The following is a 27,011-nucleotide window of genomic DNA, read 5'->3' as shown; positions in this document are numbered from 1 at the left end:
TAAGATTTGATTGGGTTGAATATGTATATTCTTGATTACAGAAAAATAATTACATATTACGCAATCCAGATGGATGAAAGCGTTTTGACTTTTACAATGTGTTAGTGACTAGCGTTTTGATTACATATTACGCAATCAAGATGTATGAAAGCGTTCTGGTTTTAAAATGTGTTAGCGACTAGTGTCCAAGGGATTTAATTATATTTCTCTTTCTCGTTGTCACCGTGGACCACAAAATACCCAAATAATGGAAAGCTCTCGTGGATTTCCATGGCGAAAAATCTTAGTTATGTGCGCTGGATTCACAATAACTCTATACATCATTGTTTTATCTTTTGCGGCAATTAGGATCTTTGATGTTGCCTGAACAGTTAGAACCAGATGCTAACATCTCCACAATTTCAACCAGATTATCAATTGAATCATTGTTGTTCACGCTTGCATTTGTATTCACTTTTTCCGTCAGGATTGGTCGAGCAGAGACAGCGAGGAAAAACATAACGTTGAGCACGAGTAGCACTGCCTTAACTTTCAGAAGCATCAATCTCGCCATACTAATTGGCAGAATGAATATTAAGCAAAGAAACGTACGTATTGGTTTACAAATGAAGAAAGAAGAGCCGAGTGAATTTTTTGCGAGATAGAGAGCGAAGATCGAGAATGGTGATGTATAAACAAGTTAAATCGTATTTATAGAGATGGACGATGGAGTGCAAATGTTTGAATATGTCAAAATTGAAATTGGTGTTATTCAGAGTAAAACTATTGCGCGTTGAATTGCAGCAATTGAAGAGGCGGCAAAGGGACTTTTATTGCATGTTGAAGAGACAGCAATTCAAGACAAGACCACGCAAATTAAGCGCTTTCGTGGTCTTGAAAGGTGTGTTTATGAATTTACTAAGGTACTCATTTTTTTAAGGAGCAAACATTAAACTTAGAGTTTCGTGTATTGTGTGTTTTTGCTTTGACTTTTTATATCTTTGAATTGATTTTATACACTAATAATCAGTGCTTTTATTATAAGGTTTTATAAATGTTTTAATTTTTTATGTCAATAAAATTAGTGGTTTTTTTTTTAGTGAATTTCTAATTTTCATAAATGAGGTGGGTGGGTTATAATTTAGAATAGAAAATAACACAATTAAAATGAGTCATTAAGAAGTGTGAGTAAGTGTATAGGGAGAAGGGTGGGTTATAATGTTTGTAATTTTTATGAAGATTACTCACTTTTATACTATACAAGATAGTAATGAAATTGGCTAGGAAAAAATATAGACTTAATAAAAGAACCATGTTAAGTGAAATGTCTCTTCTCATAAGAGGTAGAGAGGCATGATAATGATCATTCCAACTGGCACGAGTAGAATATTTGTATTATTGATGATACCTACAAGGTGGAGGATAAAATATACTTGAGGTAGGGGTTAGAGTCACACTAATGAAAAAATGTAAGGTATTACTAATAGAACTAGATGTGAGAAACTTCAAGTCAAATCTTTATTTTCTTGCATTTAAATATAAATAAAAAAACTAAAACATATAAAAAAATTACAATAAAGTGAATGTTTTTATAGTAGAACATCAATAGAAAATTGTTGAATTTCTATAGTTTTAAATGCTAATGAGAATATTCATCCTAAAATAATATCAAATATGATTACATTTCGAAGTAATTTAGGTCGATACCTTACTAACACCATATTTATTTAAATAGGACCAAGCTACAAGTGCTTGAATAAATCTTAAACCAGAACTATGTAGCTTGATCTCTAGGAAAAACTAAAAAATGTTTTTTGTGACACTCTTGATGAGTTAAGAAATAACATAAAATATTTGTAAATATCATGTGCCTTGACCTGTAAGAACCAATGAGAAGGCTTTGGAAAAGAATAAACTACATAAAATGAGTGATTTTTGGATAAAAAATTCTTGACCAAGCTATGTAAAATAAACACTACCAAACTAATAATGAAGAATGCAAAAGCCATTGCTAGTTTACCTGAATTATTAAAAATATAATTAACAAGTTTTGTGATGTAGGCTTTAAGGGGAGTTCCCTTGGCAAGATCATTGTTTTTGAGGTCATGATGGTCCTTTGCTAGGAACAATGTAATAAGGGGGAATGTTGGTGAATATTTGCTAAGTAGTTATTACTTTGTTTGTCGATCAATTAAAGTTGTTGTAGCTATTTTTGACAAAGGATTCGATTTACTCCTATACAAATGTTGTTCCCTATTGATAAAATAATCTATCTAGTTATACCTCTTTCCTTTAGTAAAGAATAATTATCGTTATTGGTATTACCTTCATCTTTCATGAGTAAATTACAAATAATATTAAGAGTAATAAATATATAGGATTTACAAGGTTGTTTGCATCTCAATCCTAACAAATTTGAGTATTTTGATTGTAATCACCAATCAATTTTTAGATGCTTAGTGATTGTATAAGTGTGTAAACCATCATGAAATTTACTATAAATCCTAATCTTGATGTTACCTTTTCCTATAAGAAGCTTTGGTTATCAACTCTGTGAGATGACTTACTCAAGAACATAGTTGTTTAACTTGTAAGATCGAATTCATACATTGAAGATAACATGAGTAAAAGATTCAATTTTATGAATATTTTAATAAAATCGATGCATGAGATGTTAGGATTATCTTAGTTCTATGATAAGAAGTGAACTAACACCTAAATTTTTAAAAAACCTAATTTTGGTAGCATGAAATAGGACATTATAATCATGATTCATTATTTTCTAATAAAACATCAAGATATATTATTGACTTGGGCATACATAATGGAATATCAATTATACATTTGTCAAATCTAATCTTAATTCGAGAAATGAATAAAAAATTATTTTTCATAAACTATACATCTTTTCAATTGGGTAATTGGGATGAATAACAATAGCTTCAAATTTATTGTAAGAAGAAATGGAATGATCCAGGAAATGATTATAGGAGTGCCATGAATTACCTAATAATTGTTGAGAATTTTTTTGAACTTGGAATGTTTATCAAATGTCCTAAAAGTATAGATCAATGTAACAAAGGATTGCATATGCACAAAACCTAATGCTTAATCAATAGAAAAAAAATAAGAAAAATAAACTTTGAGTTTGTTGGGTATGAGATTATGAAATTTGGGGATACATGTGAATTCAATGTTTTTGTATCTTTTAGTACAGTAAAATGAAATATTTGAATTTAATCATCTTAGGTCTTTAGGTTACTAACCTTGGCATTTTACTAAAAGAGCTGTGAATAAAATATGCTATTTATTTCCATGACAACAACACTATCATCCCAGTAATAGTTTATTCTTGATTCAAATATCATCATGATTTTGAATGCTAGAAAGGAAAATCTCATTAGAGTTTACTTTGCCTATAGATTCATCATATTATGGCTAGCAACAACAATCTTCAAAAGAATTCTCCAACTAAGAAATTATCTTCAAATAAAATCCATTATGTGCCTCAACCATATAACCATACATCTATATATAGCACAATCTTGTAGCATAAATAAGTTTACTTATGGATGTGGAGAGAAGAGGAAATATTATATAAATTAAGTTTTGTATAGACTTTCAAAATATATCTAAGATCTTATATGCAAAACTTAATAGTACTAAGAGCTGGTCAATAATTAATTAGTATTTTTTTCATCTCAAAGAGAAAAAAACTTTTAATTTAGAGAATATCCTCAAGAGTAGATTTTTTTGGTTCCTCCAACAAATTCTCACCAATCAAATGACACCCAAGATAGTAACATGATGATGGAAAGCTTCCTTGACAATGAAACCATTTGTTGACACTCAAACCTATTATGCACAATTCTATAGAAGACTCAAGACCTAGACCAAGGGATGTATGTAAATCTAAATAATAATCCATAACTCTTAAATAGATTGTGAGTAATTCAATACAAAATAAAAGGAATTAGAAACTTTATGTTTTAAAATATAGAAGATCAACAAAATTGATCATAAATGTTATTAGAATTATAATCATAAAGAAAGAGAAAAATAATATACTATGCTGAAACCATATCTTAGAAGCAATAGAATCATGAATATTTCTCACTAAAATCATAATTTTCTTTTTCGCTATATTATAATACGTAAAGAAATCCATTAACAATAAATTACATATATAATTACATATACAATGAATTATATTAAACAATTTTATAATCACACAGTCAAAGTTCACTTTGAATTGCATATGCACATTGAATTCATACAAGAATAACCCTTATCAGCTTTCCAAGATATTAGCTCTCAAAAGAAATATCAAAATATTAGATATCCAAAGACGAGTAGGGAAACATGATTCAATACAATTTTGATAATTTACCACTAAAGAGTGATGATAATTGGGAAATAGATGTAAATCCTAATGCTGATAGCAAGGAAAATGTTATTTCTGCATGAAATCAGAACTAGCACCACACCAATTTCAATGTGGAAAATAATTATCAATTAGAAAACAAATATTCAATGTACCAGCTGATTTAATACGTAAGATTTGGCTCAGCTGAATATGCATATTCAATGTACCAGAAAAAATAATTACATATTACGCAATCCAGATGGATGAAAGCGTTCTGGTTTTAAAAATGTGTCAGTGATTAGTGTGGAAGGGATTTGATAATATTTCTCCGTCACTGCGGAGCCAAAAAAACCAAAATAATAGTTCTGTACGTTGGATTCACAGTAACTCTATGCAGCCTTGTTTTATGTTTTGCAGCAACTAGGATCTGGAATGTTGCCTGCACAGTTTGAACACGATTTTAATATCTCCATAATTTCGACCAGATTATCGACGCCTGCAATTGTATTGGACGAGCAGAGACAGCGAGGGAAAACATAAGGTTGAGCACGAGCAGCACTACCATGATTTTCAAAAGCATCGATTTCGCCATGCTAAATGCTAAAACGGAGCTTAAGCAAGGAAATGTAAATGAAGAGTCGAATGAATGTTTAGCGAGATAGAGAGCGAAGATCGAGAATGGTGATGGATAAACAAGGTAAATCGTATTTGTAGAGACGGACGATGGTGTGAGTGTGTTTGAATAGGTCAAAATAGAAATTCGCTGAAGAAGTGGTATTCAAAGTAAATGTATGGCGCAAGAAATACATATTTCTTGATAGAGAGCGAAGATAACGGACGTGCAATATGAATAGGTCAAAACTTTTGCGCGTTGAAAAGCTGCAATTCAAGAGAAGACCACGCAATCAATTTAGTAAGGGACTCATTTTTGCGCGTTGAAAAGCTGCAATTCAAGAGAAGATTCACAGTAACTCTATGCAGCCTTGTTTTATGTTTTGCAGCAACTAGGATCTGGAATGTTGCCTGCAATTGTATTCAGTTTTTCCTTTAGTATTGGACGATGGTGTGAGTGTGTTTGAATAGGTCAAAATAGAAATTCGCTGAAGAAGTGGTATTCAAAGTAAATGTATGGCCCAAGAAATACATATTTCTTGATAGAGAGCGAAGATAACGGACGTGCAATATGAATAGGTCAAAACTTTTGCGCGTTGAAAAGCTGCAATTCAAGAGAAGACCACATTGAAAGGTGTGTTTATCAATTTAGTAAGGGACTCATTTTTCTTAGGAGCAAACATTGAACTTAGAGTTTCATGTATATTGTGTTTTTGCTTTGACTTTTTATATCATTGAATTGATTTTATATACTAATAATTAGTGTTTTTAATATAATTTAAAAGAGCAGTTTTGGAAATGTTTAAATTTTTTTGTGTTAATAAAATTAATGGGTTTTTTTAGTGAATAGTATTTATAAAAAAGTAAAAGATAATGTTTCAAATTTTCGTAAATGAGGTCAGTTGTTTACAATTTAGAATAGAAATAACACAATTAAAATAAGTCATTAAGAAGTGAGAGTAAGAGCATAGGGAGAAGATGAGTCTCAATCATTTAGTTTGTCTCGTACATCATTGGGGTCCAAAATGTCCATTGGAGGTTTTCAAGTATCACTGTCATTTTTTTTATTATTGTCCTATTTATTTTCATTTGCAAGTCAAATAAGAAAAATATGAAGAGCTAGCTCAATGGACTTGCCAAATTTTAGCCAATGAGTAATCCAACCACCAAAATTTGGGGAAGTAGAACAATGGTAACTGAGATGCAACCATCCTCATTGACAAGTCTCTCTTCTCATAAGAGGTAGACAAGCATGGTAATAATCATTCCAATTGGCATAAGTAGTATCATTATATTATTGATGATACCTACAAGGTGGAGGGTAAAATCTACTAGAGGTAGGGGTTTAAGGGACATTGACAACAACACTTGAAGTGAAAAATTATGATTAGCAGAACATCAAGAGAAAATCCAAACTCCTATCTTTTCAAATGCTTAGGAGAATACTCATCGTAAAAGAATATCAAATATGATTATATTTGGAAGGGATTTTAGTTCAATCCCTTAGTAACACTATATGACTTGAAAAAGGATCACTTGTCAAAAGGGTTTGAAGAAATCTTGAAACCAAAACTAGGTAGCTTGTCTCTTGGACAAAACAAAATAAGATTCTTGAGAGACTCTTGATGACTTAATAAATGACATAAAATATTTTTAAATCTCATGTGCATTGAACTAGAACCAATGTGAAGGTCTTGGAAAAGAATGAACTAATTAAAATGAGTGAGCTTTGGCTCAATAATTTTTGACCAAATTGTGTAAAATCCACACTACCAAATTAATATTGGAGATTGTAAAATTCATCCCTAGTTTAAAATAGCCCCATGTTTAAATAAGATAAAATCCAACTATAGTCTTTGTGAGGCTTGAGATTATGAAATGGAGTATTAGGATACACTTTCTAATCTTTTCACCAATGATTGCAAGATCTAACTTATGAGGCATAGGAATAAATATTTACATATAATATTAAGTTTATTTTAGTTGATAATTAAAACCCACGTCTTTGGAAAAACATATTGAAGTAGTGGAGAGCTTGAAAACATCATTTTCCTATTCCAAAGAGTGAGAAAAGAATCTCTAAAAAAATATCATTAACTAATTGAGATGTCTAATTAGGTGAAGAAATGTCATTGACCAACCATTGAGGTCCATAGAATAACCCAATAGGTATACAAAACCTTTAACATTAATCACATAATATGAAAGAGATAAGATGTATTTTTGAAAAGTAGACGTGAAAAGGCTAAATGATTATATTTCTAGTTGTCAATAGTGAGACAAGATCAAGAATTTGAGAAGACTATGTAGATAGATTCAATGAACTAAGGATCCTATTTTAAACCTTAGAGCATGGAAAGGATAAAAGCCTCTCATTGTGATCATAAGCTTTAAAAATTTAATTTTTATGAAGTTAACTCGCTTTTACACCTCCCCAAATAATAGTGATATTATCTAGGATAAGTCTAGACTTAATAAAACTATTTCTCTTTGGTCACACAATTCATAATTGAATATGTCATAAATTTAATATAAGGGATTTTCATGTGGTCATAGCTGAAACATTAAGAAATGTGAATGACATCCAGTTCAAGAGATCTTCAATATCACTATATTTAGGTATGAATTTGATATTTTATTTTTAAATAATTTTTTCTAAGGAATTGGAATGAAAGAAATTAAGATAAAATCAAGCATGATTGTCAAATAACATAGTTCCAAAGGGTCTTGTAAAGTTACAAGATATCACAATTGGGGGAATTATCATTAGTCATAGTAAAGACTATTTCTTGAAAATTAGCAATATAGTTAAATTGGCCAAGAAAATACATTGAGAAGAAGAGACTCAATGAGGAACAACCTTTAGGTACTCTTTCAAGGCATGATCATTTTTAGGATAATTCTTCTATGCTTCAAAAACCTAGTCATGATTCCTAAGAAAGGATTGAAGAATATTAAGAATATCTTTGAGTAACTATTGGCCTTCTCTAATATAGTTGATTATTTGAGAGTTGGAAAAAGGATAAAGATCTTAAAAGAAATCTTTAGAAGCTTAGTTTTTCACCTTCAACCAATGTATTTAGGCTTTTATCTTGACACCTTTAACTATATGATTAATATAAATTCAATTCTTATAGTGGAGCTCAATAATTTATGACTGCAAGGTGGTATTGAAGGGGTTGGATTAAAGTGTTATAGTTGCTAGGTGAATATCTATGGCTCATCATGTATGTATTGTAAATAAATCTAGCTAGCTACCATTGATGTAAACGAAGACAGGTATAGTTGATGACTCCATTCCATTAATTAATGTAGTTTTTTATTTATATGGCCTATCCTCAAAGTTCCACACCAAATAGATGTAGGTCAATATAGGTTGATGACTCTATAATATGTGATAAGAAGAATTTTTACTAACCTTTGGAAACTAATTTTCCACTTAATGCAAAATTGAAGAGTATAATGGTTGAAAAGAGTATACTTTGGGAAGGCTACACCAAAAGATGAAAATAGTGGAGAAAGAATAAAAAAGACCAATTAGAAATTGTGACATGATAAAACTCTTTGGAGACCCTATTATTTACATACCAAGTTCCATTCTTAAGGATGACCTCCTCATGAGTAGCTTCAACAAAATGAAAGAGAGAAAAAGGGTTCTAGACAATATCAATTGATATGAATCTGACATGAGACATGGTGCTTGTTGAATCACTCTTTGTGTATGATTTTTGGGGGATTTATCTAAACAATATCTTTTTTAAGTAAAATAATTGATCCATTTACAATATCTATCAAACTCTATGATGGGTAACAACCATCTAAATCTTGGGAAGTCAAACCAACCAAAGCTATCATGTCATACCATGGTTTGTATCTTACTAGATAGTTGAATTGCAGATATGTTTGGATTGAGGGGGACTCTAATAGTATTATCCAATGTCTCAAGGTTTTTCATGGTCCATATGCAATTGGATTAAGGAATCTATGGATATTAGAAATTGGTTTGAAAAATGTTTTATTTCACGTCTATAGAGAAGAGAATGGGGTTGCTGATTTTTTTGCAAACTATGGGGTTAAAAGTGATAATATAATGTATTGGAGAGAGGATGACTACTTGCTAGTGGTTGTTGGACTATTTATTGTATATGATAGGTTACATGTGAAACTCAAATATTTCCAAATTTTTTATGAGCTCTATGTCATTGATTTACTTGTTGATTATGTAGAGTTCATTTAGTATGATGAGGTGGAGGTACTTGGAAGGGTGTTCTAATAATTTTCCCATTTCCTCACACACTTTCTAGGCTATTTTCTTTCTATCCCGTATTGGTTTTCCTCTGTATTTCTTATTTTTTAATTTAGAAGAGGTGTTGTGTAGGGCTTACATCATGGGGGGTGATAGAAAGAGATTAAAACCCATTAACTATTATAAGGAGAAAAAGAACATGACTATATGGAGGATACTGGACAAGGAGAATGTTACACCATTTTGTAAGAGACTCCATGTCTTTGACCCTAAGGTCACTACCTAGTTTGCTAATGGCTAGAAGAATGGCCATATTACCTTGTTCAGCCAAAATTTTGATATTACCAAGGAGGTCATCTACTAGGTTACGTGTATGCTAATGGATGGTGTCAAAGTGTAAAAGGATAGGAAGCATTCTGAAGTGATTATCAAGAAATCTTGAAAGGGAAAGGAAAAGGAGAAGTTGTTGAAGCATCCCAATGGTGGGTATGACTATGATTCCTTTCAATCGATTTGGGTAGTGGTTCTAAAGGTACTTATAAAATATTTTTCCTTGAATTGTCATTTTAATAGATTTATGGTCACCATTTTGTGTCTCTCAATCACCTTTGAAACAGGATTAGGATCTCTATCTCTTTCTATCTTTTTTCCTTAGTGAATGCTAGCATTAAGGATCATAGGAAGAACCCTAATAACCCAATTTTACATAAAGGGCTTCTAGTACTTATTTATAAGCACTAAAAGTATTTTCCTTCTCCTTAAAAAAATGTAGAGTTTCCCTTGCTTCTTATAAGGAAGTTATGGGCTCTAATGATGAGGGGTCAGACAATCTATTTTCTGAAGTGAACATGGTTGGAGTACTGATGCCAATTTTGATCCTTTTTCTTTGTTGTGGGAGGGAAAGCTTCCTAGAGTTGGAAGAAGGTTTTAAAGAAGAAAAGGGTCTTCCTTGTCTTTGCTAGGAAGGAATACTCTGACCCCTCAATTCATAGTGTTTGTAGAAACTCTATGCCTTCTACTGACAAGAAAGGAAGAACCTCTTTTTCTCGTGATTTGAATCTTGAATTCCCCCTTTCTTAATCTAGAACAGGAGAGCCCTAATTATCTTCTGAGCATTGTAAGGAAGGTAGTGGTGGATAATTTCAGAATGAACATGTGGGTTTTTCATGAAATCAAGGATATCCACCTTAATTTGCAGGCTGTTACCAACAATCAATATAAGAAACTAGATTATGAGGGAAGATTTAAAGGCCTAGAATCTAAAATAAATATGTTGAGACTATGAAACTAGATTACAAGGGAAGATTTAAGGGCCTAGAATCTAAAATGAAGAACATAAATGACAATCTCATCACTCTAGTTTCATTCACCCACAAGGTTATCAAGAATAGTGCAAATAGCATGAACACCATGGTAGAGAGATTTGAGAAAATACATTAGAATAAGATATAGGTAGTGGATGTGGATGTTGTTGATAAAGGAAAATAGTTTCCCGATGAGGAGTTGGGTCCCTACAAACAAACTCATCCTAATCTGAAGAGGGTTGCTGACCAAGTAGTCTAGGACATTTTGAATATTAAGAAAATATCTTTGAATATGTCACAACTTGAAGCTGAAGTGGTTGACGCCTTAAAGAATCTTAATTAGTTCTCTTGTTATTTTTTGGTCTCTTTTGGTTTTTTGCTATTAGTTGGTTGCCCTTTCTCCATGTTTTCACCAATGGCAACATTTTGTAACTAAAGGTTTTAGGTCCCTTAAAAACTTGTTTGGTCCTTAATAAAAATTAATCCAACTAAAGGACAATCATAATTCATACTTTGTGAAACACCTTGAGAAGAATTCTTTGTGGCTAATTGTCTAGAGGAGCCATCACAAAAATTTACCAAATCATAAAGATGAATAAAAATTGTGAGGTTTATTCTATTAAATTTTATATTACCATAATACATTATATTTGATGTGAAGTAGTCACTAGTTCATTTGAACCTGTTATTTTAGTTAGTAAATTTACTTTATTTTAAGTCAATATAGAGAAAGTAACATGAAAATAAAAGTATGATTCTTAATGCTTAGAAAAAATGCATATTTTTAACCTTTCAAAATTAAGTTAATCTAATTTCTTTTAGTTTGATTTATATTTTCTTAATTTCTTGTATGAATTAATAGAATTATTTTCACAAAAATAAATCTTCATTCAATTGACTTTATGTGCAAATTTTTGAGGTTCTATTTTCACTTTAAACTAAATTAAACTAGATCAATCAATTGTTATAAGCGACATGGATTTATACGAATTCCATTTCACAATGTTGTTATTATTATCTTCCATCTCTATTCTTTGTACGATCCTTGAAAAATAAGTCATAAAATAAGTGGCATATTATTGAACAACCACAATTATAGAAATAAAATAAGTAATCCCTAGATCCTTTGATAAATTAATCGAATATTATTTCCCATGTAATAAGAAATTTGGAGAACATTAGAACTAAATATGACACTCTTGAAATTGTTTACCAAAGAACTACCTTTTAGATTTAGAATCTAACATTAAAAATGTCAAATGGTTTAATGAATAAATCATATAAAATGATATAATATAAAATTGACATTTCTTATCAATGAGAAAATTAATAAAAGTTCACTTTCACTATCAATAAAAAAAAATTCCAAAAAATGGAGTTAATCATTATCTCATTATACTACATATTGTCATTGAGTGAAAGAGTTTTTTTTATCCACTTAAAGTTATAAATAAATGAACACTTCATTAAAATTTTGAGCATATTTTTGTATATTACATTTAAATGATTTAAAATATATCTATTAAAAATTCTCTATCTACATAGAAATCATACAAAACAAGAAATTATAGAAAGTGATGCATAAATCATAATTATATTGTGTGCTATTAAATAAATTAAAAGGAGGAGAATAGTACTCTATGATTTAGTGTATATGATGTCAAATAGCACGATCCTAAAAGTCATCAAAATTGTACTTATAGAATAATGACATAATAAAATATTTTAAATTAACCATAACCTAAGAATATTAGCACAATGAAGATTTTCAACTAAGAATTCAGTTTGCTAGTTCTATAATTGAGTATTGTTTTCCATAAAAGTGGTTCCTTGCTATATTATATAGGTTAATGTAAAAAATTAATTGAAGACCCGCATAAAATAAAATATGTTGAGAGGGCATAATAAATTTGAATAAATTTCAAGTGCATATAATGATTAGAACAATATCATTAGAGTATACTAATAATTTTCCTACGAAGTTAAGGTTAGTTGAATATTTATCTACTTAAATTAACATAATAGGTCTTATAATTTTATATGTTTTAAATAGCGAGTCAATATTTAATTTATGTGTTTCTTCTGTTTTTCATATATCATAAATATGTAGAATTTGATTATATGAAAAAATATAATATATTTTAATTTATCTTTATTTAGCTTAAAAATTTAAGAAAAAAATTGATATTTACGGCTTTAGTTGCTATTTGTGATTACTTCTCTTGTAGAAGTTGTAAAATTTCTTGAAAATACTTAGCAATGTCTTTTACAAAAATATATGGTATTATATAAGGCACCTTTTGTTCTCTTGCTTCATTAGGTCCTGGTATTATAAACTAGGTAGGAAATGCGAAAACTAGTTGTTTGCAAACAACAATGATTTCGAGGGAAAAGGATAGTGACAATGGTTTATGAGAAAGACATCTGCCACCTTAATAGAAACTAGCCAAAAGGATGACTAAAAAGGTGAAACGGGCAATTTTTGAATTATGCTCCATTATTAACCTACATTTTCCCATGGTTATTTGGTATTCATGTAATTAAATAATTGTGCTCTAGCATTAGGGGCGTGGATTTTATTAGTTGGAACTTTTGCCACATGTCGCTGCCTTAAAAATCAAGTTTTTAGTTGTCAAAAGATGACCATCTAGTGGTATAGTGTGTAAGGCCTATATTTAGGGATGTTATGATAAATTATAAGACAATTGTAAAGGCTAAAAGTGGGGTGAATCAATTTGGATGTGAGAATCAACTATTATGGCACACGTAAGAGAATCCTTACATTTGTTATTGATAGTCTATGATGCATGTAAGAGTATCTCCTATATTTCTGGGATTCTTAAATGACAACTTGTAAGATGTGTAATGTCATGTAGGCCTCTACTCGAGGAGAGAAAAATAAGGAAGAACTCCAAAAATTGAGGACCCAATATATAGAGAATCCCCAAACAATATCAACAAAGACAACTATGCTGATATAACCTAGATTGAGGGCCAAAGGAAACATTAATTTAAGGCTATCGAGAACACCATACATAGCAAGATGGTAGAACCATCTAATACAAATTAGAGACCTCGAAGGTCAAATACAAAGAAATCACATCAAGAAGAATCTCATTACACATGATGGATGACCATGAAAAGATCTCTCTAGCAACCACCAACACACAAAGTAGAAGTTACATCACATAGGAGATGTAACTTGGAATTTATGCTAAGAAAAAGAACTCCAAATAAACTCTAGAAGCTCATACATAGAAAAGACACTAAAGGAACCAACCCATAGAGTGAAGCAACTCACAAAATATCGTAAATAATATCTTTCTAGCATCTGAACACCCCTCCCCCCGCTTCCATCATCATCTCTTTCCTCATTACCTCCTTTCTCCTTGGGTTTTAGAAGCACTTGATTATGCTCTCATTAGCATGTATTATACATGTTAAATTAAGAAAAGAGAATTTGTTGATAAATATCAAGAAATGTAGTTTCATGAAATTAAAATTTGATCTATTTGGGATTTATCATTTTTTTCTTAAGGATGGAATGTGAACCTAAAGAAATTTAGGGTAATTATGTTTTGGCCAACACTAGTAAGTATTGGGGAGGTGAGATATTTTTATAGATTTGATTTTTTTTATAATACTTTCATTTCAAGTATTATCGTTATTTTTACACCAATGGTAAAGACAATGAGAGGATATTGGAAGGCATTCAAATGGACATCATGTGCACAAAAGAGTTTTAAACTATCACTGGGGCTCCACTAGGTAGGCAATATTATATCATGTGTGTTCATATTGGGGGATTTAATATGACTTTACAATAAGGTTCTACTAGGAACCAATCCTGTTAAAGATCACCCAGTTAAGGGATGGCTATATACCCTATTAAAGGTTACCTTGCTAGAGGATTTAAAGAACTCAATGAACTAGAGTCACCTGGTTAGAAAATTTACAGTAAGCCTATTAAAGCTACCTAGCAAAGGGATTTTTCTTCTGTTGAAATGGTTAGAAGACAACAGGTAAAGCTTTGATCTGATAACAACACTATATGCTAAGGCATATCCTTTTCATTTACTCTACTTCACTCTCTAGTTTTCTCTCATTGGTCTGGCAAGTATCTCATCACTCGGATACACACACAACATTTGCCAACAACTTACAATAACAAACATCATCGACCTTATAGACAATAATTAGTTCGGTAGCATAAACCCTAAACCCGAAGCATTTTAGGTTTACAATACAAGTGGACCAATCCTGACCATCAAAACACTTTGCATAGAGCAATACAATTTCAAACAAATCACAAGACAATCTGCATCGTCCATTCTTCACCGCACATAGAAATCAGTATCTCATGATTTCTCTACTACCCTTTAATTATTCTCTTTTCTTTTGATTCCTCTAATGTATTTATTTGAATTATTCAAAACGAACTACATCTTTGAAATTACATACATTTTGCAGTTGGTAATATTTTTATTAAATTAGTAGCAATTATTTATTTTTCTTCCACACTATTTCATTTTTTGTGACCACATTTTGTCCACAATGAGGACCAATTTATAGTTAGTTTCCATTCATTTCTATCCTACATATTCCTTATGTTTCCCTCTTCCTTCTTTACCCATGGATTCTTCTTCTAATTTTATTCTATCACTTGGAAATATCAAATGATGAAACCCTAGAGGATTACAAAAGGAATACTATCATTACTCATAATATTCAATCCAATAAAATTTGCATTCAATTTCAATTTTTTCAAAGAATCACATACATACATAGAATATGACAAGTATACATTGTAATACAATCAATTCACAACAAACCAAATACACATTGCAATATAAGTACAATCATTTCTTTAAATACAAGAAAGATAGCATCGAGAATTACATAGATAAATATACAATAAGCCCTTTATGATTGAATCAAATATGCAAAAGCCAATCTTTTTGAAATGGATATAGTAAAAAATTAAAAAGAAGAAATAAATTAGACCCTCTAGATTAGATTTCAGGACAGCAGACCATAACATTGAAGAAACATTTGAAATGAAGAAAGATAGAGCCTGCAAATATGATGCAGGAGCATCCCCATTTCTTGGCAATCTTGCATCAACCAAAAATATTTCCTTTCTATTTTGATTTTTATTTTGTAGTTTCGGCATTTCATGATGCATTTTCTGGCATTGGCTCAGTAGATCTTGAGGAGTTGGATTTTTCTTGATGACTTGATTATCTACCTTATTCCCAAACCGCAGAGCATTTGGATCATTTTTCGGCAACTTATCGCTACTGGTTTCTGAGACAATTTTCTAGTATTGGTTGCTTGGACCTATTTGCATTAGTGATCTACCAGATCCCTTATGTAGCTTGCAGAGCCCTGAGTGTTGATTATAATATTCCTTGGCATGTGTCCGACCTTCCCTTTGATCGACACTTCATCCTTTGGATTTTTTTGTAGGAATTTCTTTAAAGGAGACCGACCTTGTTGTTATTAAACGTTGGGTCTTGTTCTTCCATATTTGATCCCATTTTGGGCAAACCGGATCCCTTGGATCATATGAATCATTATAATTAAGTATTAGAATGAGATCCAAAGTGGTAGACGAAACATAGAAGCTAGATCTTAAGATGTGTGATCCCGGTTGTGACCTGTTCTATAATTGAGCATGTTTTAGTAGGCGAGTGAGCCAGTTTCTATAATCTGAATGTTACCATTTGATTGTAATAAGTTTTCATGATATAATTCATTCTATTTTGCATTCCCTCCATCATCTCCTTGTGTTTCCAGTGTGTTTACTCTTGCGGACCAATCCATCTTGATCTCTTTGAGGTCCCTCCTAACCAGTGACCGCACCAAGTGGTACTAGAGTGAGATTTCATTCCAGAGATTGTGTGGTCCTGAGAATTTTTTTGTGGGATGGCGGATTGTAGATCCGAACTGCAGCTGTAGAGGACTAGCATGAAGATGGCGCAAAGAGGAAATAGGAATGGTGGAGCATGCGGGAATGCAGATCTTGCTAAGATGGAAATGTTGCAAGGAATTACAGCCCAGTGAGAAGTCATTGAGACAGCCTAGAGAAGAGGCTGACATATTGAAGATGTGAGTGAAGATGAAGGAGAAGAAGCCCCGATAGAACAAGTAAACCCACTGATAATTTATCCAGATGAAGAGAGGTTTTTGAGGGTTTTGAGTAGGATGAATACTAAACCTTATTTTACCCCACTGGAATATGATGAAAAGTTGGATTTCGATGAATTGATGGATTGGATCTGAGATATGGAGAAATATTTTGATTTTGAGAACACCGCAGAAGAAAGAAAGGTGAAGTATGCTTGTACCTAGTTGAAAGGCCATGCATCTCTTTGGTGGGAGCATTTGCAGGTTGATAGATAGAGAAGAGGTAAAGAGAAGATAAATACATGAGATTGGATGGTTGCTAAGTTGAAATCAAAATTTATGCGAGTTGACTACCAAGTGAATTTGTTCTGGAAGTTGCAAAACTTGAAGCAGAAGGAATCTAGTGTGAAAGAGTACACCAAAGCATTCTACAAGTTGAATATCAGATCTAGACATGTTGATGATGAGTTTGAACAAGTTGCAAGATATTTGAAAGGATTGCGGTTGTCTATACAAGATGAAATCAATTTGATCGAGTTGCAGTGTGTTGAAGAAGCTTACCAGTATGCCCTGAAAGCATAAGAGAAGCTGAACAAAAAACATGAGTAGAGACAGAGAGGTAGAGGTGGAAGGTTTTCTGGAGGAAGATTTCAAGGAGGAAGAGGATATACCAGAGGAAGAGGAAATTGTACGAATCAGACAAGGACAAGGAAGTAAGCAAAGAAGGAAATTCATACTGGGACGATAAAAGAAATTTTACCAGAGGAGAGAACTGGATGGCTACCAGAGTGAAATTTTTGCAAAAGATGATAGAAGACAAGATAAGAGAGTGTTTAGAGGAACTTTCTATAAGTGTGGAGGAGAAAGACATCGTTCTTTTGAGTGTAAGAAGATAGAGAATACCTAGAGAACAATAGTGATGGAAGAAAGCCCCATAGGATCAGCTAACAAACTGAAAGATGGAGAACTGTTAATGATGAGGAGAGCTTTGTGTCATACCAAAGAAGATGAGGAGCCCTTGTAGAGGAGAAATTTGTTCAAGACTAGATGCAAGGTATTTGGTAAGTATTGTAAAGTTGTTATTGATAGTGGTAGTGTAGATAACCTTGTTTCATAAGAGATGGTGACTAGGTTGAATTTGGAAAGATTGAAACACCCTAAACCTTATCAGATAGCATGGATTGAGGATGATCATAAGTTGTTAGTAAGTGAGAAATGTTTGGTGAAATTGAAAATTAGGAATTATCATGATGAAGTCTTGTGTGATATTATGCCTATGGATATTTGTCACCTTTTTGATGGGTAGACCTTAGCAGTTTGATAGCCAAGCAATACATGATGGGAGAAAGAATATATACATTATTGTGGCCAATGGGATGAAGCAAACCTTGTTTCCCTTGGAGAAGCCTTTGAAGAGTGAAGTCTACATGAATGCTAGAATTTGTTTGGCTGATGGAAGGAAATTCCTGGATGGAGTGAGACATGAGAATGTGTGTTTTTCCCTAGTTCCTAAGAAGACTGAGAATCCAGAGCATGAAGAAGAACAACCAGAAGAGATAAAAGAGTTGCTGACACTAGAGTATGAAGACATCATATCAGATAATGTGCTTGATGAATTAGCACCTGTGACAAGTATCAGTCATTACATGGACCTGATTCCCAAAGGTAGTTTGCCTAGCAAAGCGACATACCGGATGACGCCGACAAAGAATGCAGAGTTGAATAGACAAGTGCATGAGCTGTTGAAGAAAGGTTTGATCAGAGAAAGTTTGAGTCCTTGTGTAGTACCAACAGTATTAGCACCTACGAAGAATGGAGAATGCAGGATGTGTACCAATTCCAGAGCAATAAACAATATCACAGTGAAATACCAGTTTCCTTTGCTTAGGATGGATGATGTAATGGACTATTTGAGTGGAGCCAAATACTTTACAAAGATAGACTTGAAGATTAAATATCATCAGATCATAATCAGAGAAGGAGATGAGTGGAAGACAATGTTCAAGACAAATGAAGGACTGTATCAATGGTTGGTGATGCCTTTTGGGTTCACTAATGCACCGAGTACTTTCATGAGGTTGATGAATGAGGTATTGAAAAAATTATTGGCTAAGTCTATTATTGTATATTTGGATGACATTCTGATTTTTAGTAAGACAAAAGAGGAGCATTTGTTGCATTTAAGACAAGTTTTGCAAAGGTAGAGAGAAGAAAAGTTGCTGATAAATCTTAAGAAGTGTACTTTCATGAAGGAAGAGTTAGTCTATTTGGGATTTGTGATATCTGAGGATGGTTTGAAGATGGACCCTGAGAAAGTAAAAGCAATTGTTGAATGGCCTACATCGGAAAGAACTGGAGAGGTGAGATCATTTCATGCATTGGCTAGTTTCTATCGGAACTTTATCAAAAAATTTAGTTAAGTTTGTAACCCTATAACTCAGACAATGAGGGGAGATAGGAAGGAATTCAAGTGGACAACCAAAGCAAACAAAAGTTTTGAATTGCTGAAGCAGAAAGTGACTAAGCAGTCTGTGTTAGCTTTACTGGATTTCAACAAAGTATTTCAAGTAGATTGTGATGCAAATGGAACTTCAAATAGAGTCATATTGAGTCAGGAAGGGAGAGCAGTAGCTTATTTCAATGAGATATTGAATGATGCCTGGAGGAGATATTCAGTTTATGATCAAGAATTTTATGCCATAGTTCAAGCCTTGAGGAAGTGGAGACATTTCTTGTTGCCTAAGGAGTTTGTGTTGTATACAGATCATCAAGTGTTGCAGTATTTGAACAGTCGAAGTAATTTGAATTAGAGACATATGAGATAGGTAGAATTTTTTGCAGAGTTACACCTTTGTGTTGAAGCATAGAAGAGGGAAATCTAACAAAGTTGCTGATGCATTGAGTAGAAGGAGGAATTTGCTCACAGAGATTAGAGTGACAGTATTAGGATTTGAGGAGTTCAAGACCTTGTATGATGATGACCTAGATTTTGCAGAACCTTGGAGAGCATGTAGAGAACCGGTTATGGTAGATAGAAGAAAGTGGTTGGATTACTTCATTCAGGATGACATGTTGATCAAAGGAGTTCAGTTGTGCATACCTAAGAGTTCTATGAGGGAGAATCTGATAAAGGAGAAACATAGTGGAGGATTAGCTGGACACTTTGGTGTTGATACAAGAGTAGCATTGGTGAGTGAGCATTACTTTTGGCCCTAGATTCATAAGGATGTTAGGAAAATTGTGCAAACTTGTAGAGTTTGTCAAGTTGCAAAAGTTAGTAGTCAGAATGTGGGATTGTATAAGCCTTTGATAGTACCAGAGAGACCTTGGGAGGATATAAGCATGGATTTCATACTAGGACTACCTAAGACGCATAGAGGGAATCATTCTATATTTGTGGTGGTGGATAGATTCTCAAAGATGGCTCATTTCATACCTTGTAATAAAACATCAGATGCAGTGCATATAGCTGACCTATTTTTCAAGGAAGTGGTGAGATTGCATGGATTTCCTAAAAGAATAGTTTCAGACAGAGATACTAATTTTGTCGGTTATTTTTAGAGAACACTCTAGAATAAGATGAAGACAGATTTGTAGTTTAGTTCTACTTTTCACCCACAGACTGATGGACAGACAGAAGTAGTTAACCAAAGCTTGGGAAATTTGTTAAGATGCTTAGTTGGAGACAAAATCAAAAGTTGGGATTTGATTCTTGCACAAGTAGAGTTTTCCTACAATAATTCAGTAAATAGGAGTACCGAAAGGACACCTTTTGAGATTGTTATTGGAGCACACCATAGAGGTATATCAAAATTAAGAGATATCAGTAGTGAAGATTGGATAAGTTTAGAAGTAGAGGAATTTGTAGATCACATAAATGACTTACATATTCAAGTTAAGCAGTATTTGGAGGACATGAACAACAAGTATAAGGAGAAAGGATATGAGAAGAGAAGACATAAGAAATTTGAAGTTGGAGATGAAGTGATGGTGTATTAGAGAAAAGAAAGATTTCTGATTGGAACTTTAACAAGTTGTAGATGAGGAAGTTTAGATCTTGCAAGATTTTGAGAAAGTTCAATTCCGAAAATGCATAAGAAGTGGAGTTATTGGATAGTCTGAGTATTTTACCTATATTTAACATTGTAGATCTACATCAGTATCATGAACCAGAATTTAGTGAGGACAATATTGTAGACTTGAAAAAATAGTTGTCCGGGAAGGAACCGGTTCAAATTGAAGACATTTTGGAGAATAGGATTGGGCGTAATACTCGAAGTAGTCACTATAAGGAGTATCTTATGAAGTGGAAAGGCAGGCCAGTTGAAGATTCGTCTTGGATTTCTTAGGAAGAGGTAGACCACCTTGGTTTTCCTTTGACCCCAGCAAAGTGAGAGACTCACTTTTTTTCAACAACCCCGGATATTTGATGAAGGAGCATCCCCAGTTCTTGGCAATCTTGCATCAACCAAAACTATTTCCTTTTTGTTTTACAGTTTCAACATTTCATTTTGTATTTTCTAGCATTGGCTCACTGGATCTTGAGGAGTTGTATTTTTCTTAAGGACTTGATCATCTACCTTATTCCCAGACCACAGAGTATTTGGATCATTTTTTGGCAAGTTATCGCAACTGGTTTTCGAGACAATTTTCTGGTACTGGTTGCCCGGACCTATTTGCATTAGTGATCTACCAGATCCCTTATGTAGCTTGCAGAGCCTTGAGCGTTGATTCTGATGTTCCTTGGCCTGTGGCTGATCTTCCCTTTGATCTACACTTCATCCTTTGGATTTTCTGGAGGAATTTCTTTCACGAAGGACGACCTTGTTGCTTTTACACGTTAGGTCTTGTTGTTCGACATTTGATCCCTTTTTGGGCCAACCGGATCCCTTGGATCGTATAAATAATTGTAATTGTGCATTAGAATGAGATCAAAGGTGGTAGACAAAACATACAAGCTAGATCTTAAGATTTGAGGTCTCGGTTGTGACCTGTTCTTTAATTGAGCATGTTTTAGTAGGCCAGTGAGCCGATTTATGTAATCCGGATGTTACCGATTGATTATAATCAATTTTTATGATATAATTCATTCTATTTTGCATTGCCTCCATCATATCCTTGTGTTTCCATTGTGTTTACTCTTGCTAACTGGCCCAGATTGATCTGTTTGAGGTCCCTCCTAACTGGTGACTGCACCAAAATCTCTAGACAGATGGTGGTGTCTAAAGACATTGTAAAGAGACTTTTATAAGAGCCTCATCATATGATTGTACCCATTATGATTAAACAGGCATGCTATTGTTGGATTATTTCCATCCACTTCTTGTTGCCTTGTCTCCCTTGCCCTCTATCATTGTAGTTGGTGTTAGGATTGATTGATTGGGGGTAGGAGTGGGGATCGATTGCCTCTCAACTCATTGGTGTCCCTCAACAACCCAATTACTCAAATGATTAAAATATACCCAAAAATTGAAATATTTCAATTTAAAAATTGAAGTGCAATAATTTTTTAATAAATTGATGATACACTGTGATTTCCTTCATTTTAATAAATCAAGTTTGAATACATCAAGCATACATACGACTAACGAGTTTATTTTATTAAGGTGTGTGAATAAAGGTATGTTTTATTAAGGGCAACTTTCCTAGTCTTAGAACTTGACACAAAATCGGGGGATTTCTATTTGCACTCAGATATGTTCACACTAATTGCTCTATTCAATCTTCAGAAACGTCATTTTACCTATGTCAATGTTCTCCTTAAGAGAAAGCTAGAAAAATTAGAACCCTTTCAAGCCCAAGTGAACACCCCTTCACATTCTTATGCACATACTTTAGACCAACGACCAGATGACACCTTGAATTATTCTTCTCATGAAGACACTTCATGGCCTGCTACATTTGGTAGCTACGACATGGGCCACTGCAATTTGTAATGAACAATTAAGAATCACGCGTATTATGACACATGCTAATTGTCAATCTAAACAAATTATTAGAAATCTGTTAGTTAAGTTATTATCCACAGGCAATAGTAGTTCTCCAACGAAATAGGAAGCCTTCGAAGGACCATGATGTAGAGCTTGAATATATTGAAACTTGGATTCTCAATGAAGGATTTAAAGCATATGACTATATTAAGGGAACGAAACACAATATAAGGTGATGATCATAACTTGGTAGAGGGATTCAATGGGGCCTCTTCAATACTATTGAATCAAATAGTACTGTAATAGCACGAAAACCATATGCAAACCATAACGCACCTGTTGTAACAGGTAAACCGTATAAATTATTCATGTTTCGCAAAACACACTCAAAAGCTCATTAATTTTTAACTCTTCACTCATCATATCACCACTTTCTTGATTTTATAGACACGTAATTCCTGTGACATAGAAGAAGTCCATTGAAATATTTCATATAGCATTGATGAATCATATATAAGATGCGATTAAACGGAACAGGCATATCCTTGATTCCGAGAAAACAAATTAAATATGACCTAATCCAGATAGATGGGACGGAATAAATTATATTTCTGCCTTTCAGCACAGATCAGAAAATGTGTACACTGCAAAAAATTTCGGTGGTTTCCGCAACTAGGATCTTTAATGTTGCCTGCACAGTTAGAACTCGATTTTAACATCTCCACGATGTCAAACAGACTATGAAATGATATATTGTTGATCATGCCAGCATTTGTATTCAGTTTTTGCTTGAGGAATGGACGAGCAGAGACAGCGAGGGAAACCATAATTTTAAGAAGCATCGATCTGGCCATAGCAACTGCAGAATGAATGTTAAGAAAGGAAACAAATGAAGAAAGAAAAGCTGGGCGAATGTCTTGGGTGATACAGAGCAAAGACCGGGAATCGTTATGGATAATACAGTTATATTGTATTTATAGAAACAGACGACGGGGTTCAAGCGTTTGAATAGGTCAAAACTAAAATTTGTAATAGGGTAATATACAAAGTAAAACAATGGCGTGTTGAAATGGGAGCAATTGAAGAGGCCGCAAAGAGACTTTAACGGTTTTCAAATGTGCTTTTATTTTAACGAGTGCAGGCAAAGAATGACGAATTTTTCTCTGACCAAACATTAAAACTAAATTTGTTGTAGATTGTATTCTTGTTTTGACCTTTTCTATTGTAGAAATGATGTTATTCAACAAGTTATTTTTATTTTATTTTGTTAATGTTTGAAAAAAAACAACCAGAAAGGGCACATAAAAAATGGAGTGGGTAAAAATAAAGAAACATGAACATTTAAGTTCAAGGTTTTGTTTGATGTAGTATGAGAATTATGAGGATTTCTTTCAGAAGTCTTTTGGTGAAGCCAATCGTGAAAGTGATTCACCAAGGAATGAATATCTTCAATGACAAAGTAGAGATTATGGTGAATACACTCCTCGAAAGGATTTAACCGTAAGGATAAAATGTTTAGAACGACATCGTAATAAGTACCATAGTCTACTAATAGGAAACTCAAATTAGACATCTTCAAATATCCACCCTTGGGGTGCTTTTTCTATAATATTTTTATGTATGATAGGATGAGCTAGACATGGCTCTATCTTTTCCTTACGCTTGTTTCCTTGTGTATTGCTTTGGAGCTGACATGCACTTTTTCATTCTTTAGCTTTGGTGACTTGTTCTTCCAATCATTATCATTTAAAGTTCTTCATGTGTCTTGTACTATTTATTAACAAACCCCATCACTTTTCCTCATTACTTCTACAAGTCGCCCTTTCTAGTTGCCCCTTCATTTCTTAATGGTGTGCAATCGGTCTTAGTAGTCTTTGTTGAGTTACCAATTTACTAAATTATCAAGATTTATTTGCATTCTTATTTGTTTACTCTCTAAATATATATTGTTAGACCCATTAACATGTCAATTACACATCCCTTGTATATCCAAACATATGATAAATGATGTATTTCATATACATTGCACGTCTTCTTCATCTAAGCAAGAGAATTCCTTATCTTAGCAACCACCCAATTATATGCTATAGTCAATAGCTCTAACATTGGGCTTGTTAACAATAACATTTTTCTTTGTATTTCCATGTGCACTATTCCTCTGCGACATGTAATATGCTCATTTGATTATAGTACACCATGTTTTCACTGCATTATAAAATTTTATTTTCTATGTTAGTTTTTCTTGTAAGTTGTCTTTGAATATTTGTTTTGTATTTCTCCTAAATGTTCACTATGAGGTAGCCCTCTTAGGTTGCATTATAAGATCTTATTTGTGGTAACAAGCCCCCCCTTTATGATAACACTCCCCTACTAATATGTGATGGTTTGTACTAAATTTTACATATTTCTTTAGCATGTGCTTCTCATAAGTAATGCGAGTCACCTACTTATCATATGATTGGTTTATGCAAGTGTACAAGCTCTCTAACTTCTCTTCAACATATGCTTCTCCTTGTAATAGATGGAGAATTAGGGTTTCACAAGTTATGGTTTGTAAACTGAGAAATAACCTAACTTTCACATGCATCACACTAAAAGGAGGATGAACCCAATCGATCCAACCTCAAATGTATTAACAAGAGGGTTGAATTTGTATTGGAGTCTTATTCCCCTTTTGTCTGAGTTGAAAATGTAATTGAAAAGATATAAATTGAACGCCAAATCTAAGATAAGAAGGAAAATGCATGAACTAACAACTTGGATTGATTATGGCAACTGATAATGAAATAGAAATTTCACAATAGGTACATAAATTGATAGGGAATCTGACTGTGTCCCTATGATTGAAATTTGATATTGATTAGGTAAGACTAGGGCATCTAGCACCTTGGTCTTTTGAGTTGCTATTGTTGAATCTAGAATCTGAAGCTGTCTAGCATCTATCTCCAAAATCTAATAAAAACACCGAGGATAGGGGCACCCCCCCAACACCCTAGTCTCGAAAAATCAGGTCCTAATTTTAGGAACAAGTTTGTGTGGGGCTCCTGATGCTATTTGAGGTCTTTTGGCTCCATTGGTTACTTGTAGCTGTACAAAAGATGAAAGAAAGGGGGTTGTGGATAGGGGTTTGCCTTAAGTCAAAACCTAAGTTTGGAATTAACCCTAATTAAAATAGAAATGGAATTGGAAGCGTTCCTTTTGAGGATAGAGGCAATCCTTGAAATTGAAATGCTTGACTATAGATGATTATACCATCAATAGGTGATGCCATGGCCCTAGGATAAGTGTCCATGTGACCTCCACATTATCTTATTGTCACCTCCACATTATCTTATACCATCAGATTATCTTATTGTCACCTCTACATTTGACCACGTGTATCAACACATCTTTAGGGAGGGTAATAAGACTATTGACAAGCTTTCTAACTTGGGCCCCTTCTCTGAGGGCATTAATGTTGAATGGATCTTCACTATTTTCTTGACGAAATATGTGTCATGATAAATGAGGACAACTAAATTTATGGAACCTAAGGATTTGAAATTTGCCTTTTTATATGGTATCCTCTCCATGATGTACTTCTATCAAATCATGTGGTGGACTTGTGATATTAATGTTAAGGAAAGTAACCTTTCTATTACTGCTTATGATTGTGATTTTTTCTACCCTAATTTACTTGAAATTTTCTTGGCTATTGGCTTTGGGGTTTTTATGATAAAGATGGAGGAAATTTAATACAAAGATAGCCCAATACTTGTGTAAAGTTTAAAGAGAATAATTCCCTTTAGGAGAAAGTGATGGAAGGAAATTTATCCAATTATGTGGAGGCTATGAAGGGCTTTGATCCTTGGATCTTGAATCAATTTACCCATCTTTGAAAAATAGTTTTGTCCAAGTGGGTAAAGTGAAATTTACTATGATGATGGAGTCTATTTTTGTGGTTACATGGTTCTCTATAGAAGGTATGAGTTTCTAGAAGAATCCAAAAGGGAATTATAAGGAAGACTTTAAAATATTTCTGGGCCTAGGAGAGAAGGTGGCCCATCTCCAAAGTGGTTTCAAAATCGATGATCTGCCTAGTTTTTGGAAGGTTGCGATGGTGCTTTTTATGAAGTTCTTTACCCTTAACAGGCGCTTCAAGTGGTTTCACTCTCAATTGTTCTTGATGATCAATCACCTTCGGTATGTGGTAAGGATGAATTTTCCCTTCTGGATTTTCACTCCCATATCCTAGTCTATGGAGGTTGCTAAGGCTAAGAGTTCCCTTCCCCTGTATCGAGGTCCATCCTATGACTATATGATTTCCTTTTGAGTCTAACCCCTTCTAATGGCCTTGCTAATAACCCCTCAAGCTCAAAATATGGTTTGGGTCTTTGTGTTGAGGTTCTGGTCAACCTAACCGTGGATAATGCTTCCCCTAAAATAGAAAAGGTGCCCACCTAGAT

This window comes from Cryptomeria japonica, chromosome 3 (assembly GCF_030272615.1).
Source record: "Cryptomeria japonica chromosome 3, Sugi_1.0, whole genome shotgun sequence".
NCBI lineage: Eukaryota > Viridiplantae > Streptophyta > Pinopsida > Cupressales > Cupressaceae > Cryptomeria > Cryptomeria japonica.
The sequence above is the reverse complement of the archived record's forward strand: the minus strand, read 5'-3'. Positions refer to the sequence as shown.